The sequence below is a fragment of the Pongo pygmaeus genome, chromosome 16 (genome assembly GCF_028885625.2).
Source record: "Pongo pygmaeus isolate AG05252 chromosome 16, NHGRI_mPonPyg2-v2.0_pri, whole genome shotgun sequence".
In the NCBI taxonomy this organism is placed as follows: Eukaryota; Metazoa; Chordata; class Mammalia; order Primates; family Hominidae; genus Pongo; species Pongo pygmaeus.
Window position 1 is genome coordinate 59,910,830 of NC_072389.2, and position 14,725 is coordinate 59,925,554.

The following is a 14,725-nucleotide window of genomic DNA, read 5'->3' on the forward strand; positions in this document are numbered from 1 at the left end:
CATTTAGCATTAGGTATATCTCCTAAAGCTATCCCTCCCCCCTCCTCCCCACCCCACAACAGTCCCCAGAGTGTGATGTTCCCCTTCCTGTGTCCATGTGTTCTCATTGTTCAATTCCCATCTATGAGTGAGAACATGTGGTGTTTGGTTTTTTGTCCTTGCGATAGTTTACTGAGAATGATGATTTCCAGTTTCATCCATGTCCCTACAAAGGACATGAACTCATCATTTTTTATGGCTGCATAATATTCCGTGGTGTATATGTGCCACATTTTCTTAATCCAGTCTATCATTGTTGGACATTTGGGTTGGTTCCAAGTCTTTGCTATTGTGAATGGTGCCGCAACAAACATACGTGCGCATGTGTCTTTATAGCAGCATGATTTATAGTCCTTTGGGTATATACCCAGTAATGGGATGGCTGGGTCAAATGGTATTTCTAGTTCTAGATCACAACTTTGAAATCAGGATACATGTATAATCCTTTGGCATGTTACGGTTTAATTGGTGATTTTTTCTCCCTTAATAGTACATAATGTTTCTTCTTGTAATGAATGACTTCCAGGCATCAATAAGCATATTTATTAAAAATGTATATACAAATCGATGAAAATAAAGTAATGCTTAGTTGTCTATTTTAAAACATAGTTTGGCTAGGCACAGTGGCTCACACCTGTAATCCCAGCACATTGAGAGGCCGAGGCAGGCAGGTTGCTTTGAGCTTAGAAGTTCGAGACCAGCCTAGTCAACGTGGCAAAGCCCCATGTCTCCAAAAAAATACAAAAATGAGTCGGGCCTGGTGGCATGTCACGGTAGTCCCAGCTACTTGAGAGGCTGAGGCAGGAGAATCACTTGAGCCTGGGAAGCGGAGGTTCCAGTGAGCCAAGATGCATCACTGCACTCCAGCCTGGGCAACAGAATGAGACACTGTCTCAAAAAATATATATTTTTAAATTTGCATATACTAAAATTATCTTTTTTGGCATACATTTCTGTGTTATGACAAATACGTAGTCATGTATTAATCACAACAGTCAAGATATGGGACAATTCCATCATGCCTCAAAATTCTACGTTACTACTTTATAGACCAACACTTTTCCTACCGTCAACCCTCTGCAGCACTGGTTCATTCTAGTCCCTCACGTTTTGTGTATTCCAGAATGTCATATAAACAGAACTATACAGTATATATTCTTTTGAGCCTGTATTATTTCACTTGGCACAATGCACCAGAGATTCATCTACATTGTGGCATGTATCAATTATTACCTAGTTTTTATTGCTGAATAGTACTGCACTGTAAGAACATAAAAAAGATTTCATTCGCCACTTACTACACTTACATTGTTTGGCAATATTATGAACAAAGTTTTTATAAACATTCACATACAGGATTTTGTGTATACCTGTTTTTATTTTTCTTAGGTGATTATTAGAGTGTGATTTCTAGGTCTTATGATAAGTATATCTTTAACTTCATAAGGAACTATCAAACTTTTTTGAAAGTAGTTGTAAAATTGTACATTTCCAGCAGAAATGCATGAGAGTTTCAGTTGCTCTGCATCTTTGCAAGCACTGGGTATCGTCAGTTCTTTATTTTAGTTCTTCTTCTGATATACACAAAATAGCATCTCAACATGGCTTTAATTTGTATTCATCTGAGGACTAATAACATTGAGTATCTCTGTATGTGCTTATTTGACATCCATATATTTTCTTTAGTGAAGTATCTGCAAATCTTTTGCCCATTTATTTAATGAGTTGTTTATTGTTGAGTTTGGGGACATATTTTTCTATTCCATATACAAACCCTTTGTCAGATATGAAATGTGCAACTATTTCATCCCAGTCTTTGGCTAGTCTTTTCATTTTTATAACAATCTCTTTCAGAGGAAACAAAAGGTTTTCACTTCCATAAAGTCGAATTTGATGAAGTCATTTTTTCTCTTTTATAGATCATAGCTTTGCTATCGTAAGAATTACTTGCCTCTGTCAAGGTTAAAAAGATTTTTTTCTCCTATGTTTTCATATGGAAATTTTATACTTTGGGGTATTACAATTTGGCCTATGAACCATTTTGAGGTTAACAGAGGGTGTAAAGTTTGAGTTAAGGTTCATCTATGATTATTAAATTACAATTGAGTAATTAATTAGAAATTAATTTTCATAGGCATGTCCAATTGTTCCAGCACCACACCATTCATTGAAAATACTACACTTCCCCCTTTGAATTACCTCTGTACCTTCATCATAAATCAATTGACCAAATGTGGGCGGGTCCATTTCTGACATCTCTAGTCTGTTCCATTGCTCTGACTCTATACGTTATTACCAGTGTGACACTGTAACAATTACTATAGCTTTATACTGTCTTGAACTCAGGTAGTAAGAGTTCTCCATGTTCTTCTCTTCAAAACAGTGAAATATTCTACTGCTTCTCCCTCTCTATAAAAATTTTAACAGCCAGCCAGTCACAGTGGCTCACGCCTGTAGTCCCAGCACTGTGGGAGGCCAAGGCAGGCAGATCACCTGAGGTCAGGAGTTCAAGACCAGCCTAACCAACATGGAGAAACCCCATCTATCTCTACTAAAAATACAAAATTAGCCAGACATGGTGGCACATGCCTGTAATCCCAGCTACCCGGGAGGCTGAGGCGGGAGAATCACTTGAACCCAGCAGATGGAGGTTGCAGTGAGACGAGATCACGCCATTGCACTCCAGCCTGGGCAACAAGAGCGAAACTCTGTCTCAAAAAAAAAAAAAAAAAATTTAACAGCCTACTGGGATTTTGACTGAGAACTTATTAAATCCATACACCAATTTACAAACAACCGATGTCTTAACAATATTGAATTTTCAATTCATGGGCACAGTATATGTCTCCACTTATTTAAGTCTTCATTGATTTCTTTTATTACTGTCTTATGGTTTTCAGCATACAAATCCTACCAAGGATTTCTTCTGTGTGTGTACAAGAGTATAAATGTTACTTTGAGAATGAAAGTCGAAGTCCAATTGTTCAGTTCCTGTACAAAGAAAGATTTTTGTATATTGACTTGGTATCCTGAAACCTCACTAACCTCATTTTATTAGTTTTAGCATTTTTTTTGATTCCTTGGGATTTTGTACATTGACAATTATTAAAGAGAGGCAATTATTTTTCTTCCTTTCCACTCTGTACACATATTATTTCTTTTTCTTTCCTCAGTGCACTTGCTAAGGCTGCCAGTCTGATTTTGTATAGGAGTGGTGAGCACAGATATACTTGCTTTGTTCTCAATCTTAGGGAGAATCTATTGAGTCTGTCACCACTAAATATGTTAGCTGGACGTTTTATTCATGCCTTTTATTAGCTTAAGGAAGTTGCCTCCTACTCCTACTCTTTAAAAGTTTCTATCATAAATGATTTTTGAATTTTGTCTAATGCTTTTTCTCATCAATTAGGACGACAATTTTTCTGCTGTAGTCTGTGTGGTAAATTACTTTGGTTCATTTTTGATTGTTGAAATAACTTTACATTTCACTAGTAAATCCTACTTTGTCAAAATATCTGCTCTTCATATATATATATATATATTCAATTGTGTAACATTTTGTGGAAGATATACCATATAGACTGTATATTTATACATATATATACACACATATATACGTGTATACATATATATACACACATATATACATGTATACATATATATTTTATATATATATATATATATAGTGCCTCTTATGGTCTGTAAATCATGCAGAATATAGACTATATATGGCCTCCAAAATTGTATGGGGAATTCTCTTCTTCTTTACTCTGTCAAAGAGATTGTGATGAAATGGTATTAATTCATTCTTAAATATTTGGTAGAATTTAACAGTGGAAATGTGTGGGCCTATATTTCTTCTTTATTGGGAGGTGTTAAAACACCAATTCAATTAATCTAATAGGTATTAAATGAAGAGCCAATGTCAAAACGACATATACTTTGGATGAAATAAATAGTACATATTGTAATGATGAAGACAGCAAAAAGAAACAAATAATGAGAAAAAATATTACATGTGGGACAAGATGACCCTTTATTGTGGAAGCCTGCCATGTGCATTGTAAGATGTTCAGTTACCATCTCTGGACTCTACCCACCTTATGCCAGGAGCACATCCCAAGTCCTTCAATTATCATAACCAAAATGTCTCCAGACATTGCCAAGTGTCACTTAGGGTGGTAGGCAAAAGTAATCCAGCTCAGAGCCATTACTGTAGAGGCTTTAGATTCAGACTGATCTAAGTTTTGATTTCATGAATAGCTTCAAGACATTGTACAAGTTATTTAACCCTTCTAAGCCACAATTTTTCTCATCTGTTCAATGACGATTACTATACTATTCTTATAAAAGTATTGTAAAGATTAAATAATGCATATAATATTTAGAATAGTAGTAATTGATAAACACTCAAATAACGGTAGCAATTAACTATTAAGCAATGAGACAAAACACAAAGGACAACTGAATAAAAGAACTAACTGCTCATGGAAGAAAGGCTGATAAGGTAAACATAAGTAATAATTAAAACATGTTTGGAAAATAGTTTTACCTTGAAAAATTGCATTTCTAAATGAAAGAATTCATTGCTCCAGAATGAACTGATAAAGTATAGGGAAAGTTAGGGAACCAGATCAAAAAATAAGAAATAAATGTGCTCTATTTCTTAACTCATAATTTGAAACAAAAGTCATGCTATGGGTGTTTATCAATGACTGTATATAAACATTTTTGGAAAACTTTAATTCACCACCTATGGAGTTAAAAATAAGATTTCTTTCTCTAAATCAATGTAGAAGAATAATAAAGACCAACAAAATAGTCCAAACAACAATAGAAAATTGAATAGAAATACAGGAGACAAGAAAAATCAGAAAGCATAAAATAAGAGAGAACACTTTCCAAGTGTGACAAATATGACAATAAATTACAGATGATACAGGATTAAAGTAAGAGGGTTAAATTAAAGCTTTTTACAATAATCATACAAGTACAAACTAGAAAACCAAGGTAGAGGGGCACACTAGCTAAAAAGATGGCTAGATTGAGAAGTGACATCACCATGATACTGGAGTAGGAAATACCAGCCTTCATCTTCCCTGCCAAAAATATAGACAGCAATTTACAAATCAAAATAGCCCTAGCAGGGCTCAAGGGCCTATTAAAGAATCTGCAGCAACACAATGAAGCAAAAAAAAAGATTATATCTACATAGAAAGGATCACTGGTGAGATTAGCATACCTGAGACACCAGAAGATGGCTAGGAACAAAGAAAAAAAGCAGAGGTTGCCAGTATCAGCCATGCAGCAGCAGGAACTATCACGGTTTCCAGTGGCTTGCTCCACAGAGGACACTAGAATGTTTTGCCACTGAGGTAACCAACCAGTTACTTCCAGGGAATCACAGAAAGAGAGATGCAGCTGCATTCCCCATAACCTCACTATTAAGCCACTATGATAAAGGAGCTACCATTTTCTCAAACCTACATGTGTCTTGAAGCGCAAGCAGCGGCTTTCCTGTGAGTGTCCACAATCCAGACCCAGGCTATGTAACTACACCCACCCATGTCTCAGACATCACAGCCATCCTTATAGTGAGTTAGTTCACACTCTGGGCCTGGACCCAGGTTCTCACTGTGCATGTCTGTGTTCCAGGATTCAGCTAAGCTACCACAGAGAAGTAGGCCCCACCTTGACCCCAGAACCGGTATAACTGCAAACACCTATTCTCTCATTCTTGGCTCTCTGGCTGCTTCAAAAAACCCTGTTTGTCACATACTATTGCCAACATGGTAGGAGAAGTGATTGTGCCCCACACAGCTGTGCCATTTCCAACCTGGATCTCTGAGCTGAAGTCCTTCAATGCATGCCTATACTTTAGGCCTCACTCAGCTCCATGGCTGCTTCACGGGTGCCACTCATTGGACATAGGTACCACTGCAACCATGAGCAGGCCCACAAGCCAGACCCACTGCCAACAAGAATCCGCTTAGCCACAACTTCCCCAGAGAGAGAAAAACAGATCAGGAGAATCTTAGCAGCCATTGCCACTGAAGATTCCAACAACCCTTGCAGCCAATGCAAACATTCAGGCCACTGAGGATCTTGTAAATATTTAGGGATATCAACTTCAGTTGTCAGAGCCACACAGCAACTATAAAGATGCACCCTCGCTACTGCCAGAACTGTTGCACCTCACCCAGCAAGCACCCATGCACTCTACCGTAGGAAAAAGTTTTCCCACCAGGAAATCAGTCTATAAAGTCTGAAAGAGGTGACTCCTCCACCAAATATTCAAATATCAGCATAAGGCAACAAGAAACATGAAAAAAAAAAAAAGAACAAGGAAAAATATCTCCAAAAGAACGCAAGAATTTTCCCACAGCTGACCTTAATAAGATGGAGACACACAAACTGCCTGACATATAGTTCAAAATAACTATTTTAGAGAAGATCACTGAGCTTCAGGAATACAGAGAAACAATTCATTAAGATCAAATACGCGACCAAAATGAAAAATTTAACAGAAAGACTGAAATTATTATTATTGTTTATTTTATTATTATTATTATTATTATACTTTAGGTTTTATGGTACATGTGCTCAATGTGCAGGTTAGTTACATATGTATACATGTGCCATGCTGGTGCGCTGCACCCACTAACTCATCATCTAGCATTAGGTATATCTCCCAATGCTATCCCTCCCCCTCCCCCCACCCCACAACAGTCCCCAAAGTGTGATGTTCCCCTTCCTGTGTCCTATTATTGTTTCTTTAAAGACAGAGTCTTACTATGCTGCTCAGGCTGGATTTGACCTTCTGTTCTCAAGTTATCATCCCACCTCAGCCTCTTAAGCAGCTGGTACTATAGGCACATGCCACCACACTTGGATTGATTTTTTAAAATGTCCACAGCTAAAAAATAAAAGATACAATGAGAAATGCAATACACAACATCAACAGAAGAGTGGATGAAGCAGAAGAAAGAATCTGTGAACTTAAAAACAGGTTATTTGAAAATATACAGTCAGAGGACAGCAAAAGAATACAAAATAAAGAAAGCTGACAGGATTCATGAGACAGCATCAAAAGAGCATATTTTTGAACATGAGAATTTAGGAAGGAGAAGGTCAAAAAACTTAATGAAATAATAGAAGAAAATTTTCCAGATCTTGAGAAATATATAAATATGCAGGTATGGGAAGGTCAAAGGCCTCCAATCAGATTCTATTCAAATAAGACTACACCAAGACAAATTATAATGAAATTGTCAAGAATCAAAAGGAAAAAGAGGGTCCTGAAAACAGAGAAAAGCAGCATATCATTTAAGGGAGTTCCACTAAAGCTAGCAGTGGACTTGTTAGTAGACACCTTACAAACTGGGAGAAAGTGGTATAATATATTCAAAGTGCTTAAGGAAAAATAATATGCCAACCAAGGATACTTGATCCAGAAAACTGCATCTTAGAAATGAAGAAGAGGTAAAGACTTTCCAAGACAAACAAAAGTTGGGAGAGTTCCTCACCACCAGACATATCTTATATAAAACGCTAAAGGGAATTCTTCATGATGAAATAAAATGATACTAATAAGTAACAAACTCATAGGATGTCATAAAGCTCACCAGAAAAGTAAGTACACAAATTCAGATTACTATAATGCTATAATGGTGATGTGGGAAAACTTACATTTGTAGTATGAAGGTTAACAGGCAAAACCATTAAACATATTAATAGCTACAATAATTTGTTAAGGGAAAACAATACAAGATGTAAATTGTGACACCAAAAAAAAAATATGGGAGAAGGGGGATATGGAGTAATAGTATAGTTTTTTATTTAATCAAAATTACTAGCTTAAAATTGCATTTTATAACTATAAGATGTTCTATGTAAGACTCATGGTAACCACAAAACAAAAACCTATGGCAGACACACAAAATATATAAAATAAGGAATCAAAGCATACCACTAGAAAAAAATCACCAAATCATACAAACAACCATAAAAGAAGAAAGGAAAAAAGGATCTTCAAAACAACCAGAAAACAATGTTTAAAGTGGCAGTGGTAAGTTCTTACCAATCAATAATTACCATGAATACAAGTAGATTAATTTCTCTAATCAAAACACTGAGTCCCTGCATGGATAGAAAGACCTGCCTATACTGTATAGTTGCATAGCTGCCTTTAAAAGACCCAATTTACCTTAAAGAAAACAAAGATTGAAAGCAAAACGGTGGGAAAAGATATTTCATGCAAACAGGAACCACAGGAAAGCTAGGGTAGCTGTATTTACATCTGATAAAATAGATTCTTGATATGGTTTGGTTATGTCCCCACCCACATCTCATCTTGAATTGTAGTTCCTGTAATCCCCACATGTTGTGGGAGGGACCCAGTGGGAGGTAATTGAATGATGGGGGCAGATTTTTCCTGTGCTATTCTCATGACAGTGAGTAAGTCTCATGAGATCTGTGAGGCCTCCCCAGCCATGTGGAACTATGAGTCCATTAAACCTCTTTTTCTTCATAAATTACCCTATCTTGGGTATGTCTTCTTTAGCAGTGTAAGAACAGACTAATACAATACCTTAAGTAAAAGACTATGAGACAAAGAAGGTTATTCATTCATGATAAAGTGGTCAACTGATTGAGAAGATATAACAATTATAAACATATATGCACCAAACATTGGAACAGTTAATATATAAAACAAATATTAAGATATCTGATGCAGAGATTGAATGAAATAAAAAAATAAGGAGGGAAATTCAAAACCCCACTTTGAACTATGGACAGATCATCCAGACAGAAAGTCAACAAGGAAACACTGGACTTGAATTACACATTAGACCAAATAGACCTAGCAGACATATATGGATCATTCCATCCAACAGAAGAGAGAACAGAATAGGGAGCCCAGAAATTAATCCACACATTTGCAGTCAACTGATTTTCTGTAAAGATGCCAAAAACACACAATGGAGAAAGTAAGATCTGTTTAATGAACGGTGATGGGAAAACTGGAAATCAACATGGAAAACAAAATAGAACCTCACCTCACACTACATACAAAAATCAAGTCAACATGGGTCGAATATTTATCTGTAAGACCTGAAACTATAAAACGTAGTGAGAAATCTTCATGACACTTGTCTAGGCAACGAATTTTTGGATAGGACCCCAAAAGCACCAGAAACAAGAGCAAAGTTAGACAAGTGTGATGACATCAAACCAAAAGTTTCTACACATCAAAGGAAACAACAGAGTAAAGTGACTGCACAGGAGAAAATATTTTAAAACCATATATCTGATTAGAAATTAATATCCAAAATATGTGAGGAACTCAACACCAAAAACAAACAATAAAAAAACCACCTAATTTAAAAATGGGGAAAGAACTAGAATTGACTCTTTGCCTAAGACATATACATGGCCAACAAGGATATTTCTAAATGCTCAACATCACTAATCATTTGAGAAATGTGAATCAAAACCATAATGAGATAACACCTCACACCTGTTAAAATGGCAATTACCAAAAAAACAAAAAAGATAGGATTGGGAAGGATGTGGAGATAGGGAAACCTTGGACACTGTTAGTGAGAATGTAAATTACTACAGACATTATGGAAAACAGCATGGAGATTCCTAAAAATAAAAATAAAGCTGCCATCTAATCTGTATTCCCACTACTGGGTATATACTCAAAGAACATAAAGTCAGTATACTGAAGATATATTTGCCCTCCCATGTTCACTGCAGCATTAGTCACAATAGCCAAGATATGGAATTCACCAAAGTGTCCATCAAATGGATGAAAAGGTAAAACTTGGCATATATATACAATGGAATACTACTAAGCCTTAAAAATGTTGTCATATGTGACAACATAAGTAAACCTGGAGATAATTATATATTAAGTGAAATAACCTAGGAACAAAAAGATAAATACTGCATGATCCCAATTACATGGAATCTGAAAAAGTTGAACTCACAGAACAGAGAATAAAATGGTGATTACCAGAGGCTGGGGTATAGAGGGATAAAGAAGATAGTGGCCAAAGGAAATAACATTCCATTTAAATAGGAGGAATAAGTTCAAGAGATCTATTATACATCCTGGTGACTACAGTTAATAATAATATATTGTATAACTAAAAATTGCTTTAAACATTATGTTTAGTGTTTTCATCACAAAAAAATAAGAATGTGAGCTATTATGTATGTTAAATAGCTTGATTTTTTCATTCCATGATATATGTATATATACCAAAACACTGATATAGAAGTGAAAAATAAACTATTTAGCAGATAGTGAGTGTAAGGAAGTCCTTGATAAGGTTTTTCTTTTAATAAAAAGCAGTTCCAAAATCATTTTCTAACAAAGAGCAACCTGTAAAATTGAGCTGCAGACACAGACAAGCAAGCTGGAAGCTTGCACAGGCAAATGCCAGCAGTTGTGCCAACAGAAAAATACTACCTTGGATTAGGCATGTTAAGAATGGTGGCTCCATCTTCCCTTCTTTGCCAGCCATGTGTACAGTAAAAAGCAGACAAGATGGTGCTGGCCAAGTGGAAAGTCTATTTGCATAATAAGATTAGGGTGGGGCAACCACCCTTCCCCATGTGCTTTGCAAACATCACACCTGATAGAAGCAATCTGTGAGCCCTACATAAATCAGACACCTCCTTCTCAAGCCTGCCTATAAATTCTGCTGCAGTCTGCCACTTTTCTCATTTTTGGATGCCTCTTTCTGTTTTGCAAGGAGCTGCTCTCCTCTCTCCTTTCTTCCGCCTATTAAACTTTCCACTCCTTAACCCACTCACGTATGTTTGTGTCCTTAATTTTCTTGGTGCAAGTCAATCAACCCTGGGTATTTATGCCAGACAGTGATGCCACTTCAACATCATGTTGTATACCATAATTGTGAACTAAAAAAAAAATGAAAAACCATAATACTGTAACAGGCCCAGATAATTGCAAACATACCAATTTGTAATGTGGAGATAGAATTTAATTAAATGGCCTTAATCTTGATGAAAATAGTTTTTTGTAGTATGAATTGAACAAACTAAACTTTAGTAAAATTTAAGAACTTACATTCAGACTTAGCATGATTAAAAAAAGAATTTAGAAGAAATGATATTTCAGTTACTTAACTTTAAAGACTAAATGTAATAAATTTAAATTCAATGTTAAGGAGGAAGAACTCAAGATGGCACTCAGGAAGAGGAATGAGAGTGATGAGTGAATTCAGCAACTAAAACTGTAATATACAGGTTCATGCACTGGGACTGACTAGGCAAACAAATCAACCCATAGAGAATGAAGAAAAGCAGACTGGGGTAATGGCCCACCCAGAGGCAGCACAGAGCCAAAGGAACCCCACCCCAGACAAGGCAAATAATGAGCGATTGTGCAACCCTGCCTGGGTTCTTCTCCCACGGACCTTTGCAACCCCCGGATCAGGAGATCCCCTCATGGGCCCACACTACCAGAGCCTTGGGTCCAATACACAATAACTTTCGTATTTCTTTTCTTTTTCTTTCTTTTGAGATGGAGTGTCGCTCTTGTTGCCCAGGCTGGAGTGCAATGGCGCGATCTCGGCTCACCGCAACCTCTGCCCCCTGGGTTCAAGCAACTCCCCCGCCTCAGGCTCCTGAGTAGCTGGGATTACAGGCATGCGCCACCAGGCCCGGCTAATTTTGTATTTTTAGTAGAGACAGGGTTTCTCCATGTTGGTCAGGCTGGTCTCAAACTCCTGATCTCGGGTGATCCTTCTGCCTTGGCCTCCCAAAGTGCTGGAATTACAGGCATGCGCCACCGTGCCCAGCCAACTTTGGTATTTCAAAGTTAGTATCTTACCTATAACTTTTGTCTATTGGAAGGGCTGTGTGGAGTCTCAGCAGAGCAGCCACTTAGGCACACACAGAGAGCCAGGAGTTTTACATACTCTGGCCCTGAGATCCCCAGCAAGGCAGGCCGATCCATCTGTACATAGCCCTAGGAAAGGGGCTGAATCCAGGAAACAAACAAAATCATTCCATGGGCCCCACTTCCAGGGTACCTCACAAGTTAAGACCTACTGGCTTGGAATTCCAGCCAGTCAACAGCAACAAGCTGAAGTTTGTTCCTGGGGTAGGGGCAGCTGCCATCTCAGTGGTTTGTTAGACTCAGCCATTCCAGCCTGCAAGCACTGGAGAATCCGAAGGGTCCAGATGAGGAAGGGTCCCCCACAATGCAGTACAAATTCCCTGCCAGATCATGGCCAGACAACATCTTTAAGCAGGATCCCAATCCATTCTGTTTCCACAGGGAGGCGGGACCTCCCCGTGGGGGCTTCAGCCACTTCAGCCAGGGTTATACAGACAGAGCTCTAATCTATCCCTGGTACAGAGCTCCCATGGGAAAGGGTGACCACCATCTCTGTGGTTTGGTAGACTAAGCCATTCCAGCATGCCAGCACTGGACATTCCAAATGGTCCAGAAAAACAAGGGTCCCCCCGCAATGCAGCACACCTACTCTACAAAAAAGCAGCCAGACTGCTTCTTTAAGCAAGACCCTGATCCCATTCCTCCTGACTGGGTGAGACCTCCCAACAAGGGTCTCCAGCCACCTCCTATAGGCACACTTGGGCCAGCAACAGGTCAGTACCCCCGAGATGGAGCAACCAGAGGAAGGAGAAGGCTATCATCTTTGCTGTTTCACAACATTCACTGAATATGAATTGCTTTTGAGCTTAGGCAGAACATTTAGAAAAACAGCTAATAGAATACAAAGGCAAACTCAATATATTCCAAAAGATCAGTAACACACTGTCTTTTTTTGACCATATGCAATAAAGTATGAATAAAAAATGAGAGCTGAAAATCATATATATTTGAAAGTCAATGTCTTACCAACAACCTTTGTCTATTGGAAGAATAATAACAAATTTAAAAATACTAGAAGCTGAATTAAAGTAAAGACAGTACCTGTCAGAATTGGTATGTGGGGAGGCAGAGCAAGATGGTGGAATAGAAAGCACCAATGGTCCTCCTACAAGAACACCAAGTTAACCATCTACACAGCAAAGAAAAAAATAATAACACCATTATAAGAACGAGAAATCAAGTAAGCACTCACAGTACTTGGTTTTAACTTCATATTGATGAAAGAGGCACTAAGAAGATAGGAAAAAAAGGCCTGAATTACCGACACCATCCCTTCCCCATCCCCAGCAGCAGTGGAGTCTCTGGGTCCTGTGGGAGGGAGAACGTAGCAATTGTGAGGCACTAAACTAAGTACTGGCAAGGCATGGTGGCTCATGCCTGTAATCCCAGCAATTTGGGAGGCCGAGGCAGGCAGATTGCTTGAGCTCAGGAGTTCAAGACTAGCCTGGGAAACATGGTGAAACCCCATCTCTACCAAAAATACAAACAAAAAAAGTTTAGCCAGGCATGATAGCATGTGCCTGTGATCCCAGCTATAGGGAAGATGAGGTGGGAGAATTGCTTGAGCCTGAAAGGCCGAGGATGCAGTGAGCTGATATCATGCCACTGCACTCCAACCTGGGTGACAGAGTGAGACCTGAGTCAAAAAATTAAATTTATTTAAAATAAAATACAGTAAGTGCTGTCCTGTTGGAACACACAAAAAAAAACAAAAACAAACTCAGCCTGCCCATGGTGGGAGTATTTAAACCAGCCATAGCCAGAAGGGAATCACCGACCCCAACAAATTGAACTTTAGTCTCTGCAAACCTTGTTACCAAGGGCTACAGCACTCTGTGTCTCCAAGAAACTTGAAAGGCAGTCTAGACCACAAAGACAGCAATTCATAGGTGAGTCCTAGTGTTGAACCAAGCCCAGAGACACTGGACTAAGGGGGAATGCGACATACTGAGACAACAGCTGAAGTAGGTAAGGAAACGCTGGTATTGCCCCTCCCCTAACCCCAGACTGCACTTTCAGCTTCAAAATAAATCCCTTCCTTCCACTTGAAAAGAGGAGAGGGAAGAGTGGAGAAGACTTTGTTTGCCGTCTTGGATACCAGCTCAGCCACAACAGGATAGGGCACCGGTCAGTGTCCTGAGGCCCCCGATTCAGGCCCTAGCTCCCAGATGACATTTCTAGGCAAATCCTGGGACAGAAGGGAACCCATTACCTTAAAGAACAAGACCCAGTCCTGGCAGCACTCATCACCTGCTGACTGAAGGGCCCTTAGGCCCTGAATAACCAGCAGTGATACCCAGGTACTACATCAAGGGCCTTGGGTGAGCCTCTGAGATTTGCTGGCTTCAGGTGAGACTCAGCACATTACTAGCTGTGATAACTACAGAACAAAATTTCTTCCATTTGAGAAAAGCAGAGGTAAAAGTAAAGGAGACTTTATCTTGCACCTTAGATACCAGCACACCCACAGGAGGGTGGAGCACTGAGTGGGTACTTTGAGTTTCTGATTCCAGGACTTGATTCTTGAACAGCATTTCTGGACCTGCCCTGGAACAGAGGGAACTGCAGTGAAGGGTAAGTGCCATGACAGGCAACATTCATTAACAGCTGACTTAAGAGTCCTTGGGCCTTAAGGGAACAGTGGCAGTAGTCTGGCAGTATTCCTTGTAGCCTGAGGTGGCAGGTGGTAAGGGGTAAGGCTCCTATGTATGCCTTTGAAAGGGGAAGGAACACTGGGAAGAACTGCAT